Below are 12,996 nucleotides of genomic sequence, written 5' to 3'. Positions count from 1 at the left end.
TACACTCACTGCCACACGATCCAGCAATCGTACTTCTGAGTGTATACTCAAAAGAATGGAAAGCATGGACCCAAAAAGGTATTTGTACACATACGTCCCTATCAGCATTATTCACAACAGCTGCTGGTGGAAGCAATCCATGTGTTCATCATAGAGGAATAGATGAACAAAACGTGGTTTACACACAATGAAATACTATTCAGCCTTAAAAAAGAAAAGAAATCCTGACACCCACCTAAACATGGACAAACCTTGAGGACATTACACTGAGAGAGACTACCAAAGGACACCAAAGGACAACTACTGTAAAAATACGCTGATGTGAGGGGCCTGGAGTCCTCAAATCCATGGAGACAGATAGTGCAATGGTGGTACTGGGGACCTAAGGGAGGGGAAGGTGGAGCTAGCACTGAGTGGTTGTATTCCTGACAAAGAGGCCCATGGTGCCCTGTGGGCATAGACACTGTGTAGTGGGAATCCAGAGCCTTCAGCCTGCCCCAGTGGACACCTCATTCATGGGAGGATTTTATTAAATGGTTTAATAAATTAAGGAGAAAGATGTGGATCATTGTGTGTGTGTGTTTTTTTTAAATCATTATGTCTTCTATTTTTCTTGGTACTTGAGGGAGGAAAAAACACACTTTAAAATTTGTTGGTGCATTAGCATAAACAACCAAAAATATTTGTGTGTTTTCTGGTTGTGACTGGAAATCATGGTGTAAGTAGGATGAGATCTGAATTTAAATGTACACATTTAATAAGTCAGTCAGAGGAAGATAAATACCTTATGATCTCACTCATATGTGGAGTTTAAGACAAAAAAAAATGAACGAAAAAAGGGGAAAAAAAAGAGAGACAAAGCAGAAAACAGAGTCTTAACTACGGAGGACACAGGGTTGGTGACCAGAGGGGAGGTGGGGGATGGGTGAGACAGGTGACAGGCGCACATCTGTCGTGACTCATCTGGCGGTGTCCAGTAGTGCTGAATCCCCACACTGTACACCTGATGTGAATATTACAGTGCATTAACTATACTGGAATTAAAATTGTTTTTAAGTCACATGTGTACGAGTAGGGAGGTCATGACCTCCCAGCGCCCAGTCCCTCGGTGTTGGCTTTAATGCAATCGCAGAGGAATGCAGTGGAGTAACAGCAGAATGTTTAAGCTCCATCACCAGCAGGTTGGTTTTCAATAATAAGTTTTGTCCTTTGAAACCAGAGGGCAAACTGATGAAATGCTGACACTCAGGGGTGTTTACATTTCAGGCAGGATTTGATGCGTGGGTTATTTTACGTAAGTCGAGACTAAGCTCCTGGAATTTGGAGCCAGGTGTCTTTACAGATCCGTCCACATCTGGAGCCTGGCACAGCCTGCACATAGTAGGAACTCAACAAACGGGTGTTGACACGGTGAGGGAAGAACCCTCTGGGAAGGCTTTCAGATGGCAACCACTAGAATAGTAACGGCTCCTGAGGCCTGCCTTTTGACATCCCCATGACAAGGTCAAGGGAAAAGTTTGAAATAAGCAACCAGGGGAATCTCAACCACAGCCCAGGAAGGTCTGCAAGAGTTCACCTCACAGGCCTTGCTTCGGGCAATCTCTACTACCTGATCTGGGGACCACGGACTGCAGGGACTGTGCGGACACACAGACCCAACACCACTCCTGGTCCCACGTCGCACGGTTTGAATGACCTTGTGATTCTGACCCATTACTGAACCCATCCCTTCCGCAGTTTCCTGTCATGGGGATGATGTGCTCATGTCCTAGGATGGCGGAGGATACATGCATTCAATACCGACCACTTGGCCTGGTGCTCCACAGATACCCATGCTCACTGCCTGCGACCTGCTGACTGTTGTGTGTCCACGTGGGGAAAGTGGCAGCACAAGCAGCATGCCGTTCCCTACAGCGGGCTCCAGCGGGGGCGCCGACCAGAACAGAAGCAGATGATTCTGTCGTCTGGGATAGTGAGCTGGAGCACATCGGAACTAAAGACCATGTAAGATGTTTCTGCGATCTGCAGATTTTATGCATTGAGGGCGTCCCTGTGTTCTAGGACTACAATAATTAAGAGTTGATTCAGTTTTATTATTTCTCCCTAAGCAGAGACTTTGCTGTGGTTAAGACTCAGTTCTTAAGAAGAATTACACGGTCTATGTGTTATAGACATCAGTTCTGTTGCTAGATAGCCCATTAGCCTGGATTTAATTGCTTCATGTTTTCTCAGAGGACGTGCTCTGATGACACCTGGGCCATCTTAAGTGAAAACAGTTCCAGTTGGGGGCAGAAGTCCCAGGGACTGAGGCTGTGTTGGTCAGGTTCTCAAGCTCCTTCTGGAAGCACACCGACAGCTACTTGCACTGAGCACCACGGCACGGTGGGGCCACACTCAGGATGCCAAGTCAGGATTAACTCTAGTCACTAGGAGGCTTCCGTTTACCTTTCCAGTTGAGTGGTGACTGAGACACTGACGAACCATCATTTCTACTACTAAGTCCTATTTATATGTCGTGTGCTCTGGTTAAGTTCAAACTATATGTGTTTTTGGATGAAGATGATTCCCAGATCTTATTCCTGACCAGTAAGAGGCTGTTGAGGGACTCTCTGTGGCACCGTCTCCCTTGGGACTCAACCATCTACCCCGCACACTGTGGGGAGTGTGGGGGTAAAGTGCTGGGAGCTCTAGCTGGCTCCCCAGTGCCCACACTTGACTCCTGGTCCCTGGACATCCTCCCATTTGTAAGGAGTCCAGACCAGACAAGGGATCTTGCCCCTCTGTGCACAGTGCCCCTGGTACAGTGCCAGTTCCCACTGCCTGGAGTCTGATTCACTTGTTGGGGGTAGGACCTGGATCTCAACATTTAAAAAATCCTCCCAAATAATTCCTAAGTGCAGCAAGAGATGGAACTACTGGGTTGGGTGGTTATTAAGCTACAGAGATGGTTTTGGCCCTAACATCCTGTGGCTCTGCCACTAGGACAAATAGGAGGATCACTTGAATCCGTCAAGACAGCAAAACTTGAGGACAATTTGAAGTTGAGGTGAATTCATCAATCTGGATATAAACTGATGAAATCTGAAGCATCCCACTCTAAGGATCAATTAAGTTGGCCAACTGATCCCTTCAGGACCTGTGTGTAGGCCGTAGTGCAGGGGGCAGGTGCAGACGGCGTGGGGGACAGTCTACAGCACCAGCATCTGGGGCCGACCACCTTCGTTCGACACATGTTGCTGCCATCAGCACCAGCCTGGGGCAGACCTGTGAGCTGACCACGGCTCTTGCAGCCATGCAGTCCCCGGGCCTTGCTCTCTTCCTTGGGGAGCTACAGGGGCATGTCCTCCTCTTGCCCGTCTCCTAGCCACACTGTGGGTGTGAGATTTGGCAGCTGGCACTCTGTTCTCTGCAAATAGGGTCACAACACAATGTACCTTCCAAAGAGGGAAGCATTGAGAGTGGGTGCCAGCATCAGCCAGTGCTGCCCTGGGCAAACTGGGGCACATGGTCACCCCTAATGCCACATTTGCATTTAGTAGAAAATACCAGGATTTACCTCATCACCTCCAGACACAACTGAAATGCTGAAGCTGGCACTGGGATCAACACTAGCATGGAGGGAAAGCTCTGGGTCCCTTCCCACATAGTCAACTCCTACCCATACCCGGTCCCTGGGGGCCCAGGCAAGGTCAGAGCCCAACAGGGGTTGTGGTCTGAGGTCCTGTCTCTCCATATCTCTCTCTCCTAGATTGCTGCCAATCTCTGCTCACACCCAGCGCAGTGTCCCAATGCCCAAATAACATACTGCCTTTTTTTATGACTTTTAGAAGATCCTGTTGCTTTAAAAACAGGAGCCTCCCCCTTCCCCACCCCAGGGCACCTGTGTGGCTCAGTCAGTTAAGTGTCTGACTCTTGATTTCCACTCAGGTCATGACCTCAGGGTCATGGGATCAAGCCCCCTGTCGGGCTCCATGCAGGCCATGGAGTCTGCTTGAGATTCTGTCTCTGCCCCTCCCTGCCCCATTCTCTCTCTCTCTCTCTCTCAAAATAATGACGACTAGAGGAGCCCCCCTATTACCAACAAGTTAAAAAGTATGTTTCCAAAAACATCTCCAAAGAAAGACCATGGAGCCTCCACAACCCCTGAACACTCGCAGAGCCTCTGTCTTCTCCGCTGTGCCCAGCGCTTTGGCAACCCCGGGAGCCAGCCTGCTCTGGGTCATGTGTGAGGACACGGCCCTGTGGCTTTGCACACATGGGGACACAGACGCGGGGCTCCTGTCACACATGGGTCACAGGAAGATGGCAGCTTACCCCACGGGGTCCTCACAGCAGTGCTCTTCCAGGGTGACCTGCCCCATGGCCTAGAGCAACTTGACGAATTTCTCTGAAAGCATGTCCTTTCTCTGAAAGCACGTTCTTTCCTGGCAGATCCATTGTTCATGGCTTACTGCCTTCCCATGGGAGAGCAAGGTCTCACTTTGGTCCCTGGCAGCTCTTCCTCCTTCTTCTTCTGCGGCCCCTCCTCATCCTCATCAACATCAACATCGTTTTCTAAAAGGACTGAATTCTAAATGGTCCTGAGTTGAACGGGTCCTGGCTTTCCACGGCTGCCATGCCAAATCACCATAAACTCATGGGCCTGCAGGTGTCCGCAGGACGGGCTCCCCTCTGCAGGCTCAGGGAGACCCCGTGCCCTGCCCTGCCCTCCTCTGGATGCTTCCTGGTTGCCTTGGCTGCATCCTTCCCCCATGGTCATGTCTCCCACTATTGTCGGTTGCCCCCTCTCCCATCTTTATGGACCTGTGATCACACTAGGTCTGTGTGGACAATCTCCCCTCTCAAGGCCATTAATTGAGTCTCATTTGCAAAATCCCATTTACCATGTAAGGTGACACACTCACAGCTTCTGGCAGTGAGGATGAGGGCATGGGGTTGCTGCCCCCCTAATGTCAGGGGCCTGTGGTTAATAAAAGCAGATGAGGAGCTGAGCATGCATTACCAGGGCTGCTGCTTGTCACACGGCACTCAGGGCTCCTGGCCCTGCCAGCAAGGATATGGCATGACAGCCTGGTGCCCCCGATGCATCCTACAGCTGCCAAGGACTTTGGTTCACCGAGTGGTCTGGGTTCTGCAGCATTGCTCAGCACTTTGCCAGGTGTGAGACAGAAGGCAATGAATGCAGGTGACACTGAGGTGGGAAGGACCATGTCACATGGCTGTGCCCTGTGCTGTCGCCTGTGGTTATCCAGACGCCATTCAGGCCTCCAACACCTCAGGGCTTCTCCCCTGAACACAGATGATTATAAATAGGATGGGGCAGTGTGGGCGGATGTCTCTGCAGGGCGGTTTATACCTCACTTGAGGAGTTTGGATTTGTAAACAGCATTAGTTGCTCCTGTTGGTGAGACCTTAGGAAAACTGCAATTTGATGTTTCAGCCGAGGAGCAGTGTGTACCTGCCCTCGAGGGCCAAATGCACCCACGGTGGAGATACGTGCTTACTTGATCCCAAAGTGACCAGATGGTACAAGCTGAATATATGTCCTTCATGGGGTGTTAGTTCCCCCAGAAAGCTGTGAGCAATTAGAGAGAAAGCAGGACAAATCAACGAGCAAGAGAGTGGAAACTGAGAACAGTGGCTGTCTGGCCTGTCACTGAAGACAAATTGACCTTGGGATAAGTTATCAGGAAACACAAAGATAACTAGAGTGAAGATGCCACAGCTCCTCGCCCAGAGCACCGAAGCCAGCCGCTCCTGTGTTTGTTGAGGCCTGACAACCAGCAGCACCCAGAGCTATGAGGACGCGGGCTGCCTGAGTGACAGGTAAGTGGACGGCACATGGGGCGGGGGCTGCAGCAGTGACTCCACTGACCTTGGCAGTTTCTCCCCCTACGCAGGGAGGGGACGGCACACATGGTGGTACTGCAATGCCTTGTCATGTGCTCCCCCACGTGACGTCAGTGCTGCTGTCAGCCCTTCACACCCAGGGCCACCCAGCCGCAGGGCAGGGTGAGGAACCCTCTGCCTAGTGCTGTCCATGCTGGCGTCCCCTTCGAGTCAGCCTTAAATGACAGCCAGGTGGCAGTTCATGGTTTACGGTGTCTTTGCCTCCCTCACACCATTTGATTTCACAGTGAGAAGAGGCAGCGTGGTCTGGGCCCGGTGCAGAGCCCTGGAACAGCAACACTGCGGCTCAGAGCTTCCCTGGATGGCCCTCAGTCCAGTTACAGCCCAGCACGCCCAGGGGCGTCTCCGCTGACTTTCCCGCAGCAGAACAAGCGAGAAGTGACACTGTGAGCAGTGAGGGGTGCGTGGCAGCCATGGCCATCCAGGCGTGTTTGCTGCACACAGCTGGGAAGAGTCTCAGTGTCCCCAGGCTGCAGGGGTTCAGCGCTGCCCACGAGGACCGGGGCCAGCCTCCCACCCTGGCCCCCGGATGTCGGCACTCCTGCTCTGCATCTCCAGCAGCACCAGCGAGATGGAGGAGCCAGCCTGCCGGCCCAGGAGGAGGCTAGCAGTCGTGCTGGTGTCTTGTAGATGAATTCCTGGGGCCGTTGTACTTCCACATACACAATAAGAAGGTAAAGAAGGACAAAGTGAGAGGAAAATCTTAAGTGGATACTGGTGATCTGCGTACGTGGGAACTAATCCTGTGTCACAGGGAATGCCGAGGGGCTGAAAGTGGGGTCTCCCACATGCTCACCCCTGTGGGGCTGCCCTGTGAAGGTGGGTGCTTTCTTCAGCTCAATGGAAGCTGCCGGAGAAAAAACAGGACACCTCTTTGTCCCATGAGTCACGGAAGATCTCCTTTTAAATACACTGTTTAAGCTTTTGATCCAGGCTAGATTACAAGTCTGCGCTGCCCCCCCGCCCCCCCACCCCCACCCCCCGGCCAGAAGCTGCATGTGAAAGCAGAATGCCTTGTCTTGCCACCCAGTCACAATTTCCACCTCCTGCTCTGGGTTTGTCCACAGGTTCTCCCTCTCTTCTAAATCCTGAAATGAAATTGCCCTCGTTGTTGGAAAGGTCTGGAAGGGCAGGCGGGAGAGCTGACAGGCTCACCTGGGGAGGTCTGGGTTTGCCAGGCCTCAGGAGACCCACGGTAACCATGGCAACGTGGAGGCCCAGGAAGGGATTGCAGAGAGGTTGAGTGTGTGGTCTGAGCCTGGGTGTGGAGGGGAGGGAGGATTGACCTGGGGCTCCCGTCATCAAGGGCAGCAGGTGCCTGGGCAGCAGACGAACTGGGAAGCTTTGGCAGGGAGGTGTCCAAGTAGAAGTACAGGGAGCCCTGAGCTCCTCAGGGACAGAGAAGAAGGCTCTGGGGGGTGCCCGTGGGGTGGGGTGGAGGAGCAGCTCTGCAGTGTCACAGCCATGGGACCCCAGAGGGACAGGAATTAGGAAGTGAGTCCAGAGGCAGGGACAGGCCCAACCCAGGAGAGCACAGGCACCAAACAAACAAATTTTCTACAAGGTGAAGGCCCCCCAGCTCAGCTGTTGAGAGAACCGGCACCCACTCCAGTCCATGCATCGGCAGACCACTGTGCTCTAGGTCCTCTGCTCACAAGGACCAGGGAACCAGAGCCAACGAATACAGGGACAGACCAGGGAGGTGTCAACTCCCATCCAAGAGCTCAGTGTTGTGAAAGGAGAAGCACTGTGAACCGGGACAGCAATTGAGTCAGGAAAACAGAGGCCGGCCATCTCCAAGTGTGTCCACGTACCATTCATAGGCGCTCTCAACAGGCCCGAAGGACCAAGCATCTATCAACACCACACGTCTGGAGGGCCATGACACTGACAGCAAGCTTCCCTCCCCTTTACAACCAACTGGTTTCCAGAGTCTGGAAGCCACTTGGGGTCCACAGGTTGTCACCAGGACAGCTGCTTGCTGCGCTGGGTGCTGTTCCACTGGGTCTCTGACATGCAGGGACCCCCAGGCACTGCAGGGCTGACCATGTAGTGGGCAGGTGCACACGTGGCTCTGCCCCCCACGCACCCCTACTGCTGCTCCCACCGCGAGTAAAGGAGGCTCTGAGCCCACTCCATCCCTGGGGCTCCCTGTGTGGTCCCTCCTGGTCACACCTGTCTATGCACACAGCCTGGGCTCCAGACATACTCCAAGTCATCCTGTCTCCCAGGCATTCAACTCCACACCTCCTTCGGCTCTGTCTCTGGCAAACTCCTCATTTACAGGAGCAGCTGAGGTTTCCTGGCTCCCGTGAGCTCTCAGAGATGCTCCTATTCCTACCCGGGCCCCTGGGTGTCTCTGTTCCAGCTTTACCAACACATGCTTGTAATGCACCTTTTATGTGGGTGCCTCCCTGCCTGGCTCTTCAAGGAATGCAGCCACACTACATGTATCTTTGGTATCACCCTTGAATACATAACTCTAGGCCTTGTACACAGTACACATTTGTATTTGTACTATGTTTAAGAATGAATAAATGAAGCATCAATTCCTCAAAAAAAATAATAAAAAGAAGACTGAAAAAAATTTTAACCCATCACAAACCTGAATTCGAAAATCTTGGGAAGAAAAATGAACTGGAAAGCGAACATCACATGGCGAGTCCAGGGACCCGTTCCACAGAAGCCTACACGTCCAACAGGCACACATCACAGCAGAGAAGCCAACACGGGTGGATTTTCTTAAAGCTCTTGTTGTGATGAGTAAAGATCTCGGAATGTTCAACACCACTTGGAAGTAATGGCCTAATCATTATTAATTCCTTTGGTATTTCCTATGATAGCATTAATCACAGCAAACTCATTTGATGTAAATGGAAAATCACGCGTTCTTCTGCAACTTTCCGCATTAATTAACTGAAGCACCATGTAAAAGTGTCACCGTGTCTGACGATTAAGTACATTTCTTGCACACTTTGATTAAGACACAAATCCCAAGCCAATAAAGAAAAAAGGTGGGAAGGGAAAAAACAACACTTTATTGGAATGCAGTAATGAAAGCCTCCAGGAAGCGTCCGGGCCGTCGCTGCCGGCGGCAACACACGCTGCCACTTGAGCTGGAAAGGAAGGGAGCTCCCCCGGGAAGGTGCAAAGTGAAAATACCTTCTCTTGTACTTTAACTTATTAACTGCATGTGTACAGAAGCAATCTCAAAATGTGTTTTAAACACTCGAGTGAAATAAAAGGATAATTTGCAAAGATATGCGTTCCGTATACAGGAATTAGAAATATGGAGGCAGAGATTTATATGCAAACTTATATCAAGGTATAGAAAACACCTTTTTTACCACTTAAAGTAAATGTTCAATTTCTAGAGGGTAAATTGCATGCTACCTCATTCAGTCGCATAATTTTCTTCCCGATGATTGGCATTTGGTTATCAAGGTGGGAGAAAAGGGAGCGTGTGGCAAGATTGCACAGCTTGCAAGTGTAAAAGGCATTCATTAGAACAGGTTCTCCAGCAAATGGCAAGCCGAAGTCCTGACAAAAATCATGTCAAAAGTCACGTCAATCATGCTATTTTTTTCTCTGCTGGTTCAAATGTGCATCTTCTGAGGGATGACAGACACACAGAGAGACACCTAGAATGCAGCAAATAATGCCGCAGATCTTAAAGGCTGAAGCCGGAGCACCCAGGCGGTGCATTAAATTGCTGACTGACAAACGGTCAGGACAGGAGAACACTGACACCAGCCAAACAACAGAGGATGGTTGTGGTCCCTCTGGGGGAAACCACTAGAATTTCACAGCAGGAGAGCAGAGCACCCACGGCAGGACAACGGGGCCAAGCAGAGCCACCCGCTAGGCCAGGGCCAGAGGAACGCTCCTCGTGGGTGGCAGGCAAGGTTGCATCCAGAACTCCAGGCCTGGGGCTGGGGCTGGGGGACAAGGGAGGGGAAGCCACACCCCCAGAGAGGGGAGCAGGGGTGATGCCCCCAGAGAGGGGAGCAGGGGGGGAGAGACCGCAAGAGAGATGGAGCAGGGGGTAGATGCCCCAGAGTGGGGGAGCAGGGGGAGATGCTCCCAGAGGTGAACTCCCCACCCACAGCTGTTTCAGGGTCACAAACAGGGGAGCAGGTCCAAAGAAGACAGCCACACCTTGTGACAACGCAGAATGAAAAGTGGACTCGCGACGTGTGAACCTGCCAGAGACCCATTTCGGAGGTTTGCCAGTGAGCTTTTCCAGGGGATCAACACTGAGCGGCACATTCACTGTGAGGCCTGACAACCACTTCTCGCCCAGATACGGAGCTGGCACCAGGGTTTTGATGAAGAAGGTGTTCCCACAGGGCTTTCTCCTCAACTCCCAGAAAAACGTCCAGCATTTCAAACAGCAGGTTTCTGATGTGCTTGTGAGTCTGTAAGATAGCTCTGGGGTAGCGAGTGCTACAACCACAAGGCCCTACCATGGGAGCTCGGGGGGCTACCTTGAGAAGACAAAGACGGTGAAGTGAGGACGGAGCCCCCCACTGGCAGGGAGATGTGCAGGGCCTCCCAGTCTGCATGAGGCCCTGACGCTGTGGTGCAGGAGAGATGCCCTCCCATCCTCAGTGTGGACATGTCTGGATCCAGCCATCACAGACTTAGCTTGTTTGAGCAAGACCTCAGACCTCGGAGGCTCCTGGTCGGGGATGCAGGGGTAGGGGCCTGGAGTGAGCCTGACCAGGGAGGGGAGTGTGGAAAGAGCAGAGCTGCAGGTGGAAAATGATGTCCAGGAGGTGGGGGAGAGAACAGGTGAGAACAGGTGAGCACCTGGTAGTGGGGGAGATGAGGCCCGGGAGTGCCCAGGAAGCCCAGAGGCCCATGATCCGGCCACAGACAGGGCTCCCAGCAGCACAGAAACCCCCCCTCCATTCATTGCCTTGTTCCCTCATATGCTTTCACCCTCCCCGCGGAGTGGGAGGCGCTGAGGGAGACCAGAGGCAGGACAGATGGATCTGTGGAGAAGGTCTAGGGTGCGTAAAACTGTGGTCCGAAAACTGGAACACACAACCTTGGAACAGGGCTGGTGATGAGCCAGAGGCCGGGCTGGCTGAGGGCAGAGGGCACAGGTGTTTCTGGTTGAGCCCAGCACGTAAAGGCATGGACTTGGCCTTGACATCCTCCTAAACCTTGACCTGCAGGTTGCCTCAGTCCTGGCACTCCTCACGTTCTCTGCTTCCCCCCCTGCCCCCCTGCCTTGACCTTGGCATCTGTCCCCAAGGCCTGTCCACGGCTCCCCTTCTGCCTACACTGCTGTCCACACACCACTTCCAAGCACCTGCTCTCTTACTCACTTTCCTATCCCCAATTCCCTTCCGAGTTCCAGAGGAGGCACATCTGTCCTGACAGGTGGCAGGGAAAAGGTGGCAGTGGCTGAGGGACCCAGGAGCCAGTGCCTGGTAGTGATACAGCGGCACACTCCAGGTCCTCACTACCCTGAGCCATGGGGGTCCTCACTGACCTGACACTTGTCACCAGTGTCCTCGCCATCCTAAGGCTGGGTGGGAAGCAAAGCCACAACACCAACACACCGCCCGACATGACACCAGTCAGACCAATCCTCAGTCAGGGGCCAGCTCAGCTCAGCTTCTGCCACTTGACGGGTACACAGATGCTCCCTCCCCCCAGCAGAGCTCTGATGCCAAGGCTCTTCTGATCTGGAGTCCTCCATGGCTTCCCATCAGCTGCCGCTGCTTCTCAAGCTACGAGACCTGGAAACCAGGGTCCTCCAGGTTGGGCCTTTCCTGTACACACTGCCCCCTTTGAATTGGGCCATTTCTTGTCCCCAAACACGCTGTGCTGCTGTCTGTGCCTCTGTCCTTCTGTTTCTCCTGCCTGGGGCGTCAGACCCCAGCCATGAGCCCTCCCCAGGGCCACATCATCTTGCAGGGCCTCCCACGCAGTCTCTGGCGGTCCAGGTCTGCACCCAGCAGTTGGTGGGCATCCTCACGTGATGCCCCACATTCTGCTTTCGATGCTGTCCTCAGCACACTGACTCTCACCCCAACCAGGTCCTAAGGGCCCCAGGCTACCAACCACTTCACTTCTCCTGGGTCTCGCAGAGCAACGGGGTGGCGCCTCGCACACACGAGGCTCAAGCACTCAACAAATGTGTTGAGCTGAGCTGAGCCTCCAAGGAGCAGACAAGTATTCAGATAAAATGCTCAAGATAAAGTTAACAATAAAACTAAGTAATATTTTGTTTTTAATTGTATCTAAACCTATTTAATCTTGTTTAAACTATGTGACCGTGGTGGGAGCACCTTACTGTCACTAGAGCATAGGAAGGCTTTTGCTGAATCCCCAGAATCATCAGAGCCAGGTTTAGGAAAAGCTAGTTAAACCAAACCTGAGGTCTTTAACAAAGGTAACATACATTGTGAGTTGTTACAGATTTCACCAAACTTCAAAGGCATGTAATTATGAATATAGCAACAAATAGAGCAGTTATCCCCAAAACCACTTGTAGATATGGAAAATAAGGTAGATGCAAGGATACAAGCCAGGCTAACTGTCCTTGCATCTAATTAATAATTAATCAGTGGGATAAGTAATGAACTATGCATAACTGAAGCACATTCACAGAACCTGTGAGAGCAGGTGCTCTTCCAGGCACCGGGCCCAGTGGGGTCCCCAGGGGAAGTGGCTGCCCTCATGGAGCTTGCATGGAGTGTCTCATCTCTGGCAATACTGATCCTAGGCAAGCAGATGGATAAGTGAACAAGATAACTTCAGCTCATGACAGGGCTCTAAGTTGAGTAAGGGAGGTTGACATGCTAGGGGTATGTGGCAGGAGGTTGTTTGGGTCTGGAGGCCAGGAAAACCCTGCTGAGGGGCTCTCTGGCTGGCGTCTAAAGCACAAGGCCAACTGAGCAGATTCTGGGATATGCTCTGCAGTCCTGGAGCCCACGGTGGGGATGAGCTGACTGCCTATCCAAGAGTAGGTGCAGGGGGAGGGGGTGTCAAGGTATGTGCGTGCCGGGCTCGCTGTGGTACAGGGTCAGGGCTGGACGGCAGGATGGGAAGTGGTGAAAGGCGTCAGCA

The 12,996-nt window shown here is 52.4% G+C and overlaps 1 protein-coding gene across 5 annotated transcripts in view; it reads right to left on the bottom strand.

Moving 5' to 3' along the window:
* Positions 1 to 12,996, bottom strand: part of PTPRN2 (protein tyrosine phosphatase receptor type N2) — a 723,182-nt gene that overhangs the window by 300,044 nt on the left and 410,142 nt on the right. The gene's annotated exons all lie outside the window — the stretch shown is intronic.

This window comes from Vulpes lagopus, chromosome 4 (assembly GCF_018345385.1).
Source record: "Vulpes lagopus strain Blue_001 chromosome 4, ASM1834538v1, whole genome shotgun sequence".
In the NCBI taxonomy this organism is placed as follows: Eukaryota; Metazoa; Chordata; class Mammalia; order Carnivora; family Canidae; genus Vulpes; species Vulpes lagopus.
This window is presented reverse-complemented; position numbering and strand designations above follow the sequence as displayed.